The sequence below is a fragment of the Mustela lutreola genome, chromosome 13 (assembly GCF_030435805.1).
Source record: "Mustela lutreola isolate mMusLut2 chromosome 13, mMusLut2.pri, whole genome shotgun sequence".
Classification (NCBI taxonomy): Eukaryota; Metazoa; Chordata; class Mammalia; order Carnivora; family Mustelidae; genus Mustela; species Mustela lutreola.
Genome location: NC_081302.1, coordinates 59,874,923 through 59,887,652, shown reverse-complemented (window position 1 = coordinate 59,887,652; position 12,730 = coordinate 59,874,923). Strand labels below are relative to the sequence as shown.

General features: G+C 40.7%; 1 protein-coding gene across 6 annotated transcripts in view; it reads left to right on the top strand.

Annotated features, from left to right (window-relative positions):
- The first annotated feature begins 11,367 nt into the window (after positions 1–11,367).
- RCBTB2 (RCC1 and BTB domain containing protein 2) overlaps positions 11,368–12,730 on the top strand; it is a 43,897-nt gene continuing 42,534 nt past the window's right edge. For 4 of the 6 annotated variants that reach the window (XM_059144355.1, XM_059144357.1, XM_059144353.1 and 1 more), the window contains exon 1: positions 11,559–11,645. The gene's annotated coding sequence lies outside the window, so the exon portion shown is untranslated. Of the gene's footprint in view, positions 11,646–12,730 lie in introns of all 6 variants that reach the window. The other 2 variants (XM_059144354.1, XM_059144352.1) reach the window with 2 other exon arrangements.

Genomic DNA, 12,730 nt, shown 5'->3' with positions numbered 1-12,730 from the left:
TGTGAGGATTAAATTAAGTCATTTGTAGGGGTTTAGCACAGCGCCTTACATATGATATGCTTACAGTAAATATGACTATGATTATGATTAATTGTGCCTTGTACCTGGTACATTGCCAGTACTCAATAAATGCTAGTTCTTTTTTTCCTTGCTGCCATAGTTCTACACATCAAATCATTTCCCATCATTCGTGCCCTATTGCTAATTTGTTTCTAAAGTCAAATCAACTCAGGGCAAATGAGATATGCTGACAGTAGCTTGGGGGGCAATGCCAAAAATATCAATAATTGTCTGAAAATAATTTTGATTCCCTACTCCAACAGTACAGAAATGGACAGCTCAGAGGTGTTGGCTTTCTGGCATTAGTGCCAAAACACAATTCTCCATTTTGGGGTGTATGCAGTCAGGGATCCCCAGTATCCTCCAGTGAGGGCTGGAAAGCATTGTGAGAATAATCAATCACCTTCAAGTCCCAAACACTAAAGACAAAATAGGGAACCAGTGAGCTTCCTGAGGACTGTCTGGGGCAGGGATCTCTTTGAGCTTTTAGAGAGGTGAGAGAGACGCCTCTGAACCATGAGCTAGTTTGAGTTGCCCCACATGGAAAAGGAAAAGGAGGAGGTGAGGCCATGGGAACCAGGAAGACTGGTTAAACTAGGACCTGGACGTTCTGATGCATGAAGTAGGAGGAAGTCCTGGGTCACCGATTGAGATGACAAGAGGTGGAAGTGTTGGAAACAAGGATTTATGAAGAGACAAAAAGGACACTGAAGCCCCAAGTTGAGCCAGAGAAGAGCTACTGTCAAATCCTAATCATAGAGAAGTCCAAAAGAAAGCTCTGTCAAGTCCTGTGGAAAGAGATTGGAATAGAAGTGAGTTGAGGTAAGAGATGAGTATAAGAAAGTAGAGTAGAGCCACAGTTGGGCAGCATCTTGTCACATCTTCCTGGCTTCTTGATGGTGTATGTCCTGCTAACTTGCTGCCCTGTTGTAAACCATTGATTAATAATTGATTCTTCATTTGCCTAAAGTCATGCTCTTTATTTCTCCTTCTATATACTGCTTGGGAAGTCCTCTGGGAATAGAATTGATAGCCATTTGAGCAGTGATGTTGGGACAAGGGTTCAGTACATAGTCCATATACCAGGCTAGGTAGTTCTAGAGAACAGGGTGGGAACTTTTCTATAGTCCTCTCTACTAATTTTAATTTTACAAACCGGGAAGGTGGCCTTACCTTAACTCATGATACAGGCAATTATTTCAATGTACAAAAAGAGTTAGAAATTTCATTTTGTTCCTCATTTCACTGTGATATACATGACATCATCAGTTCAGACTGTACTACTAAGCTTTAGAAACATTACATCAAGCCTTGCAAAAATGAGACAATGAATTCTTTCCAAGCATTCTCTAGTGACTTGGATCTATGACATGAAACCCTGGCTAGAAACTAAGACACCAGATAGGAATATCAGAAGGGGTAGGATTAAATAGACACAAGTTCTAAAGAGTAGAGTCTCAACAAAGTTTCTTCTAGGTGGTATTCATACTTTCTCATTGACCCATGCTTTGTATTTTTACTGGCTGGGACAGCATTTTTGGCCTAGAGCAGATCTAAGACCCTGATTCTTGAATGCCTTGGCAGGGCAACAGTCCCAATCTTTCTCTCCAGGTTGCAGATATGCTACAATATTTTCTCAGACCATCATTGGTTCAGGCTGGAGGGGCAACATCGATTTTGAGTTCCTATTGTTGCACAGAAGTCAGAGGACTTGTCTGAACTTTGACTAGGCTTCAAGACAGTCTGTTCCCTCAAAGGCAATTTGGGTGAAGAGCCAATCACACAGGAAGGCTATAAATGACCAGGTCCACCCTAGAAGCTATAAGAACACTCCCAGGTAAGTGTGTGAGGAATAACACTTCACTGAAGACTCTGAGGCCAGAAGAAGGAGAATATGTAAAGGCTATTATATGACTTTGGGATCCACAGCTTACTATATCTACACTAGGGTCAAGGTCACAACCCTGTCTGTAGTGGGAGGTAAGTCCTACTCTCAATCATCAGGGGAGTGGCTGGATCTATCAGACTTGGCACAGAGTTTCATCACCTCCATGCTGGCTGCGAGGAGGAGCAAGCTATTCCTCCTTCAGAGCTCTGACCCAAGGGTGGATAGAAGAAACCTTGTTCTCAGCTTCCCATACCCAGCTAAGACTAAGTAAATCCTGCTGAAAACTCCACTGATGTTAAGAGAGAATAAGAGAGAGGCTATGTAAAGTATTTACTTACTCCCTTCTTTCTTCTCTCCTCTCCATCCCAAAAATCACTGCTCAAATTCCAGCTTGCATTGTCTCATCTGGACTTGCGCAGTCACTTCTCCAGTTGTTTCTCTACATCCTTTTTCCCCCCACCCCCACCCCAATCCATCCTGGCAACTATATCTGATTTCTGTTCAAAATTCATCAATGTCCTCAAGGAACTACCTTTCCAGATTCATCTGCAGCCTCATCTCCCCACATGTGTTCAGGGCATTTTCTCACTGAAGACTGGGAGGTCCAAGAGAGCAAGGTTGTCTCCTTCACTGAAGTCGTCCCAGTAACTATGGTAACACATGGTGTACAACACATGAGCCATAGAGAATTGTTAGTTCTATTTCTTTTGATTACTCTCGTGGTTGGCATAGCCCTGGCTTCCTGTGCTGATGCATTGGCAGAACCAGTCACATATAGGGTAATTAACAATAGAAAAAAAGTCCCTTCTTCAATTTTACTCTGGAGGCCTAGATTTTTTTTTTAAATATATTTTTGGTTTTAAGAATACGCAGTTTCTTGGGAGGATTAAATGTACCAAAGAGACTGAAATTTCTTAAATGTAGGCTAAAGGGAGACTACTTATTATTTTTACTACTAAGTGAAAATTATGCCAATTGTATTTTCTTGGTGACTAGAAAATGTCTCTAATAAAACGTGTTTTTCTGAAAGTTTTTTTTTTTTTTCAACAGGAAGATTACATCCCACTGGGCTAGACAGTATTGTTGATTATAACAATAAGATACACAAAGGGTAAAAAAAAGTCACAAAAATTTTTGTATCAGGAAATGCTTAAAATGTTTCTAAAAAATGTTTATCAGGAAATGTTATTCCAGAATCAAAACATTTCCTGTCTGACGATTATACTTCAGAGAAAAATCATGTGATGTGATGCCAGTTATGGGGTCTTATAAAAAAGAATTTTTATGATGGGATTTTTTTTTTGAGAAGAATTCATTATAAGTAACACGAGGGACGTGAGAATTGCCCAGAATCATACTTTGCAAAAAGTTTATTATTTACATAAAAATTTAAGCCTTATATCTTATAGAAAAATATAGCAAATAAAGTGGAAATTCACCAATCTCTCATCAGTCAGAAATGACTACTCATAACATTTCAATGAACTTAATTCCAGGGAGTCTCAGTGTAAATATATGTGCTTGTGTTCAAGCTTATGTAAATAGTTTTAATAATAACTACTATATCAGCAACATATCATAGATATCTTTCTCTGTCAATAAGTCTAGATCTACAGTATTAATGTTCATAATTGTGCCTATATATCACATATATCCACTGGGATGTTCCTAGCTTGAGTAGCAGGTCTCCAAACACCAAGTCCTCATGTGATATATGAAAAAAGCTGGATCAGAGGGATGGGGGAGAAGGGAGCATCTGAGTGGGTGGAGGGAGTCTTTCTTGGAAGTAATCTTCCTCATATATGTCTACAGTCAGGACTAGTCATATGCCCATCCTAGACACTACCAAATGAGAATGAATTGATAAGATACAGCCAGCCAATCTGAGATTTCTTCTCTGTGACTGATTGCATTACTATCTAAACAAGAACAGGGTTCTGTGAGTAAGAAAAAGGAGATGAGATATAAGAAGCAAGTTTAAATCCATGACTTCACAATGACACCAGTAAACAAACTCATTCGGTCACCACTGGAGCACACTAGTGAAACAACTCATTGTTTTGAAAACTGGCAAATTAAGAGAAAGAATCATATTTGTCCTATATCACTGGGAAATAAAATCATTGAGGAAAGTATTTCCTCTCTATAGACATATTCCAGCTAATAAATGAAGAAATGATAGAGTTAAAATTTCACCATTTAAAACATCTACTGAACTACATTAGCATCTAATTCAGTGTATCATATTCGGTATAGCATGGATATAGGCATTGAGTATCAACAACTATTAACGCAGAAACAATACAACATTCTATTCCTCCTGATGGAAGGACACAACACCATCTAAGAAGTCATTTTGCCAAAAAGTAAAAAATAAAACCTGAATATAATCAAGGTTCTAGATCACTAATTTGTGGGAAATATGGAGACTGCCCTCAAGAAATTCCAGATTTTAGAAGATCTAGAGAACAAAGAACCTGGTGTCTCCAGCAAATACATTGCAAGGAAAAAAGTGCTAGAGAGTTAAAAGAAACTTAAAAGATATCTCAACCAATTGCAATGTATATACTTTGAATTCCAAGTCACTCAAACTGTTAAAATATGTGTGTGTGTGTGTGTGTGTGTGTGTGTGTGTGTGTGTGTATGCTGAACTCTGAAAAGATCTTTCATGATCAAGGAATTAGTGTTAGTTTTTCAAAGTATAATAATAGTATTTTGGTTGTTTTTCAAAAGAGACTCCTTATCTTTAAGAAATATCCACTGAAATATTTACAGATGAAATGATAAGATACTTCAAAATAATATGGTAGTTTGGTTAAGACAAGTTTGGATCTGAATTGCTAATTGATGAAGCTGAATGATAGGTGCATAGGGGCTTATTAATCATTCTATTTTTGTATATGTTTGAAGTTTTCCCTAATAAAAAGTAAAAAAGAAAGGAAGAGAGAGAGGAAGGAAAAGAGCAAGAAATAGAGAGTACTTTTAGGTGGACAATCAACAGTATTTGCCATATTTTAATTTATCTGACTAGTTTGTTATAGAATATATAGGTTGATTTCTACTTTTCCCAATTATAAAAATGCTATATGCCTTTCTGCATATATCTTTTCATACTTAATAAATTCCTAAATGTGGGATTATTGAGTCAAATGACAAATTTAATACCTAAAGTCAAAGCCTTCCAAAAGGCTCTCCCAAACTACATTTTCAAGATTTTAGAATTATTTAAATATAATCAGTGAGAATTTTATTAAGATGTTATACTTATAAATTAATTTTAGGAAAATTGGCATCCTTATATTATTGAGTCTTCCTATCTACAAATAGAATGTTTCTCCATTTTGCCTTCTTTTATCTTAATAGTTTTCTAGTTTTTTTCACATTGATTTTTGTATACTGATTTTTTAGCTGGCTGCATCACTACACTCTATAATTTCTAAGTTTTTCAGTATATTTTCTTGGGTCTTTGAGGTATACATAGGTCATGCCCAAAGCGGGAAAAACTAAAGTGATGGTTGACAAGGAAATCCAGAAACACCCAAATCTTGTTCTTGACCTTCTTTTCTCTTAAGTTCCCAGGAAAAATATATACACAAGCACACACACACACACACACACACACACACACACACACACACAAAATGAACAAACAAAAACCAAACCAAACCAAATGAAAAAACCAGAGCAAGGGAAATGATCACTATTATCTGATGAGTTGCCCTGGGATCTCATGTTGAACTCAGCAAATTAGGCCACACAGTACACTTTGTATGCTTGCCTGGTTTAGAATGAAGGCAGGCCATGAAATCTTCTCTGTTTATTTTTACCTTAGAATCCTGTCCTCAATCTTGGCTCTTGCCCCTGCAATGTACTTGGCCAGGAGAAAGTTGTGCAAGAGCAAAAAATTATTTGCTCCAAAGCTTGGGGCAGTTAGACTGCATCACTGGGCTTATCTTGCCTTTCAGGCACAATGAATGAAAAGCCACAAGTGGAGTTAATATGTTGGCTATCTCCCAAGACATTGTTTCCTCAGCCCTATTAAAAGCCCTATTAAAAGAGTCAGAAGAGCCCTTCCCATTAACTCCACTGGACAATGTGCTACCATGGCAGAGAATAGCTCCATTCCCTTGGGAGGGTACCTATAAAATGTCTTTGAACTTGATCAGTCCAAAATTGGAATGGAGGTAGGCAACAGGGGAAAGGAACTGTGTGTGTCCCTTAGTCCACAAATCTAACTGCACAGTTTATGAGTAATGATAAGTTTTCTACATCTGTTTCAGTCTTCATATTCCTTACTTTACTTTCTTATCTAGGTGCATTAGCTAGAATAGCACTGGAGCATTAAGTATGTATTTATTCCTGTATTTAATGGACATGCTCTTAGAATTTCATTATTAAACACAAAGCTAGCTTCCAGTGCATAGATGTAGCCTTTTACTAAAATTTTTTATCAAAAATGAATATTGAATATTGAATTTTATCAAACATGCTCCCAGCATCAGTTAAAATGTTTCTATTTCTTTAACTTATTATTATGGAGAAGTATATTAAGGTTTTCTCAAAATTAATCAAAATTTTCTCAAAATCATCTTCTTTCTCTTTAAGCCCATCATACTGTTGCATTGAGTTCAAGGACTCTTAATGTCCCACCTGGGCTGATCAGATAGTCTTAACATGGTCCCTGACTCCAGGCTCACTATCCTCCTCACTGCACAACAAGGGGCCACCTCAACACAAAGGGTATTATGTCATCCTCTTGCTTAAAATCCATTGTTGGATCCTATGATGTATCTTACAGTTACATTGCCAAGGCCTTTTATTATTTGGCCCATTTGCTTTCTACTTCATGTAGAAAGAGGCCCCATGGTCAAATGGAAAGAGCTCCAGATTGGAATCAGAGATGGATTTGAGTCCTAGCCCTACCTCTTATTAGTTATGTGACCCTAGGCAAGTTAGTTAAGTCTCTACTATTTCATCTGAAAAACAGAGCCAGAATTAAGTTACAGTTTATGGTAGGGACTAATTAAGATAATGTACTATAAAGAATGCAACCCAAGAAAGCACTCAAGAAATTATTGCTACTTTAATCTTCTACCATTACTCTATCTCCTCCACATACCCTTTGTTCTGCCTTATTAAGCAGCTTACAATTCTCAAACACATCATATTCTTTCTTATTCTACTTGGAATGCTTCCCTTCCCCAGCATCTTCATCCCTAACGTTTGTTCTCATAGCTAACTTGTGCACATCCTTAAAACTTAACACCAAAGTTTTTTCTTTTGGGAAGCCTTTCCTGACCTCCTTTGGGTAGTTTGCTGATCTCTCATTATTGCCATAGTAACACCATCTTCATTAATTTGCATTCTAGCACCCTGCTGGGATACCTCATGCCATATATCACGATAAAAAGGAAGAAGGGTCTGTAAAGCCACAGGGTAACTGATATCTCTCTAAAATACAGAGAGTTGGGCAGTGCTGCCTTTGTGCCTTCCACATCAAAGTGGCCTGGGCACATATTGTCTCCTACACAACTGGCAGTAGCCAGGACCCCAGGAGTGTCTCCTGTCCTCACTCAGGAGTAGCAAAGATGGAGGATGCTACATGGTGTCTACAGAATTATACTAGAACACTCCATCTTTCCAGCCCCTATGGACTTTTTTTTTCTTTTTTTTTTAAATTTATTTTATTTTTATTATTTTTTAAAGTTTTTATTTATTTATTTGTCAGAGAGAGGAGCGAGTGTGAGCACAAGCAGACAGAGTGGTAGGCAGAGGCAGAGGGAGAAGCAGGCTCCCGGCTGAGCAAGGAGACTGATGCGGGATCCCAGGACCATGACCTGAGCCGAAGGCAGCCGCCCAACCAGCTGAGCCACCCAGGCGTCCCGCCCCTATGGACTTTAAGGAGGGCTAATGTTCCTAGAGGTTGCCCTTAGATGATGAAGCCAGAAATTTATTTTTTATTGCAATCTGGCTGTGATCTGTAGGGATATAGGTTATGATATCAAGGACATTTTCTGGAATACTTTAAGAGAAATGATAAATGATGAAATAATAGACAGAAAAAAAGAGCACAAAAATGTCTACCTGGTATAGAGACTACCACTTCTCTTCTGACCAAGGAATGTGTTGTGTTTAATGATCTTCTTCCCCCTTTCCCTCCTTTTCTCTAGAATAGCTCCCTCATTCAGAATCCTTGCCCCAAAACCATCCTTTTCAACCTTTAGCTTCTGGCCAGTTGGTTTTCCCTGAGTTTGGTCAGCTTATTCAATCCAAGTCTTTGCTTTAACTATTTTTTTTTTTGCAATATATTATTATCTTAAGCATAGTTAGGGAAAGTGGAGGCAGGTGCATGGGACACTCTGTACTATTTTTGCAACTTTATGTGAATCCATAAGTATTTTAAAGTAAAAGGTTAAAAAATAATTTCTTCCTCTTTAAAAAGGTTAAAAAATATTTCCAGGAGGAATAGCTCATCTTCCCACCTTGTGCAATGGCACTGTTGTTATCATTCATTTGATGGATAATTTGATTCTGCTCTTTGTCCTATGAGTGGGTTGATGCATTGGGAAAAGCACTGAAATGATGAATCTAAAGACTTGAGACAAATTACTTCATAATCTGGGCATCTATAAAATGAGGATTTATATTTAATCTCCCAGTTCTATGATAATGCAAAAAAACATTATATAAAGTACCAAAATTTATCAGATAAATATCTTATGTTAACAGTGATTAAGGAATAAATATCTACTTATTGCATAGTATAATAAAGGTAAAATTTTCAATGTTAGATATGTTTCAAGATTATTATACTTAAAATGTTGTATAAATCCAAATTATTGGATTTAAAATATTACAGAGTCAAAACATGTAGTGAAATCAGATGCTGCCTCCCAAACTAATGGTACGCTAGAGAAGTGGTCTCTAGGGTACCTGGATGGCTCAGTTGGTTAAACGACTGCCTTTGGCTCAGGTCATGATCCCAGAGTCCTGCATCAGGCCCACTGTTCTGTGGGGAGTCTGTTTCTCCCTCTGACCTTCTCCCCTCTCATGATCTTTCTCACTTTTTCTCTCTCTCTAAAAAAAAAAAAAAAAAAAAAAAAAAAAAACAGTTATAGACTAGTAATGACAAGAAATCACTGGGGAAAAAAAAGAAGTGGTCTCTAAACATTTTTGGTCATGTACTTAGATTACAAAAAATATGCACTGTTATCAATCTACATATTAAATATTAGTAAAGTTTGATTTCTTAATTTAGATAAAAATAGAGATAACTCTAAAAGCTTCTTCCCAACTGCTCTAGAGGTTAGATTTGTTACAAGAAATTTCCACTTTTATATTTTCAGACTATATCTGTTGAATCCTCTGTTCTGATCATTCTTGCTATAATCATATATTAACACTACGTCCTCCATTAGCAATAGGATTCATGGTAGAACCTGGAGAAAGTCTATCCCATGTCTGTTTTTTTATCATTTAGTACCTTTAATCTTAGTGCCTTTAAAAAGTCCTAAGAACTTCAGGATCTTTAAAAAGTATTTTATTTTTAAAATACCTAAATCTTAAAATACTAATGCGTAAAGGAGTATTATACCTTTACGTAAAGAATTATTAAATAGGTCGATTTTTGAATTATTAATTACATTCTGTATGAAAGTGGTTTTCTACAATTTTGCTTTCTTAATAGTGACTTTTAAAATGCCTTAAATATAAAACAGTCTGGATAAAGGAAAAATGTGGCTTGAGTGTTCGAATTAGAAAAAATTCCTGTGTAATGAACCAACTCTAAACTTGTTTAATGATGAATTTCAGCTTTGGTGGTCATCAGAGGAAAAGCCTTTTCCTGAACAGAAAAGTCAGTGGATTTTTTTTTTTTTTAAAGATTTTATTTATTTATTTGACAGAGAGAGATCACAGCAGGCAGAGAGAGAAGGAAGGGAAGCAGGCTCCCCACCGAGCAGAGAGCCCGATGTGGGACTCGATCCCAGGACCCTGAGATCATGACCTGAGCCGAAGGCAGCGGCTTAACCCACTGAGCCACCCAAGCGCCCAGTGGATTTCTTTATGCAGACTCAGTGTTATGCAGCTTTGCCACAAGGAGAGGAAGTAGAGAGCTGATCAGGGTATAAGAAAAGGTGACATAAAGCCTTTTTGGATTAGGTATGAACCACTCTTAAGAAGTCCGTTTATCAAGGCGGTCAAGCCCAGGAGAACTGGCACAAATAATCCAAAATGAAAGTACACCATGGATTAATGCTTATGTTTAGGTATCTTAATGACATATGGAAGCATATTTGAGTAGCGAAAGGGCACGTAATCAATGCAATTCGATTCCACAAACATTTATTAAGCAGTTTACAGTACAGAAATAAGGCATGATTTGTGTTCTCAAGAATTTCACAATCTAGTGAGATATAAAAATCACAAATAGGAAGGTATGTTTAGTGATTAACCCCATCTTATTGCACTACCTTCCTTAGTCTGACCACCTTCTCCCTTAGATAAATACTGTCAGGGAAGTTCCTCCTAATTAACCTTTTCAAATAAAAAACCCAGGCTGTCCTTTCAGTTATGGTTATTTTACCTTTTATATTAAAAGGCCAAAGGGTAACTGATTGTTTCAGGAGGAAAAGCTTGTCTTAGGCAATGCCATGCATGTAAGACTCTTGCCCTGCTCATAACCTACAAAGTCAAGTAAATGCAAGCCTCCTTCTGGGTTTTAATGGAGCCATTCTGTGATAATAGCCAAACAACACCGTCATGGTCCCCGTGGGTTGACATCTCAGTCTACGCAGCTGTGCTACTTTACGGCAAATCACTTAGACGTTGAATCCGTGTCCTCATTTAAAAGCATTCAGTTTACCTCGCAGGAACAGCTAGTGACTGTAGTTGTGAAGCATTTTACCAAAACCCACTCAAGTCAACGTTAAGTGCAGTAAAGTGGAAGAAATTATTGCACATTATAAAGCTATGGCGCATTTTACTAAAATTTAGCAAGGCCAACAGAAGTGCAGTGTAATACAAGAAATTACTAAATTAGTAAAGGGATAGTGCAGTTGTTCCAAAAGACCTTGATCCCGGGGTAGCTCAGGTCACTCCCTCAAGGCAAATCACTCATTATTTCAACATTCGTTGTTTGAAGGGTACACGACTTCGGCCCCACAGCAGTGAGGTGAAAAGCAGGCGGAAAGCGTGCAAAGACGCGATCTGAGCTTCCTGGTGGAGAGACCACCACAAGAAAAAAGCCGAGAGGCTGGGGGACGCGGACTGTAGAAAAGGTTGCCCACGCACTATATGCGCGCCTCACCCTTCCGGGTGGGGCATCTCCAAATTCTCAAGCCTTTGGGGCCCAGAACCTGGAGAGAGTGGGGGTATCCCACAGAGCGGAGATGGGCTCCCCGGGCGAGGCGGGGTGCAGTCCTGGGGTCTGCTCGGATAAGACCGGGAGTAGTTGGGGAAGGGGCGGCGGCGGCAGTGGGCAGCCGGGAGAGAGGAGGAGGGGCGAGGCGCTGTCGCCGGCCCCCTCCCCTCGAGTGCGCTCCCCTCCCTTTCCGTCCCCGGCCTGGCACCCGAGCGCAACCCGCCGAGGCCGGGCTGCTTCAGGGGGAGGCGCCAACTCGTCGCTGCGCCGGGTCCCCAACCGAGCAGTAACGGCGACCCAGAAGGCGGAGCGGATGCGGCTCGAGCCTGCGCTGAGGTAAGGCTACAAGATGGCGTAGGAAGTCAAGAGGGGACGCCAGGCTCGAAGCCGGCCACTCTCAGATGCCCCCAGCAAGCGGCCATTTCTCTCCGCCCCCTCACTCCGAGCTCCGGGACGCAGCGACGGCCGACAAGCAGCCCCTGGGGTTACACCCCCGCCCAGGCCTAGGGCCGAGGCGTCGCCGCGCGTGCGCAAACCCGCTGAGGGGGGGGGCAGCGGGGTGCGCGACTCTGGAGATTGTCCCCCCACCCAGGCCGCCGGCTCAGGCGGCGCTGCGCATGCGCTAGCCTGAGGGCGGATGTCGTGACGGGGGCGAGGGTCTTGGCTGGCCTCGCCACCGCGGAGCCTTCACCGCCTTCCGCACGCGAGGCAGGGCGTCGTCCCGGCCTGCGGGGGCGGCGGCTGCCTTAAGAGTTTCTCCTCTCCTCATTCTTCGCTTCGCGTAGGCTGCTGCCGTTTTTATTTCTGTCGCCTCGACTCTAGGCTGGCGTCGGGAAAACCCATTCACCTAGCTCCTGGCTCCGAACCTGCTCCCTCACTCTGTAGGATGCTTTTGACCCTGGTTGCTGTGGTTGAGGGAAGGCAGGGAAAGTTTGGCTAAGCCGGGCGTAGCCGCTGTGGAGGGAGGGGAGGAGTCGCCTTAAGCCTTTATTTTAAGCCCGAGGGTATTGCTCTGCTCAGCCCCGGAAACAGAGGTTTTCAGACGCTGAAAACTTTCCAAGTGCTCCGCCTTGGCCCGAGTTGGAAGGCGAGTTTAGAGCGAACTTTTGTTTCTGTTCTTTGGGAAGTTACATAAAATGCTGGAGCAGTGCGCGTCCAGGACTGTCGCAAAATGCATGTCACAGAGCTGCCGCCTACAGCTCTTGGCGGCTTAGTCTTAGAGCTGAGTGAAAGTGGGGAGTTAACGAACTGCTTTGGGACGGCGCTCCTTCCCCCAGACTCAGAAGGACCGTCGCTGTTTAATGTTTATAGAGCCTCATGTCTTTGCACCCTTCTAGTACCAAGTTAGAACTTGGCTTTACACCTTCGTGCGCAGTGGTACTTAGTGAAAGTCAGTGTGGTGACTTCTGAGGCTACTTGGA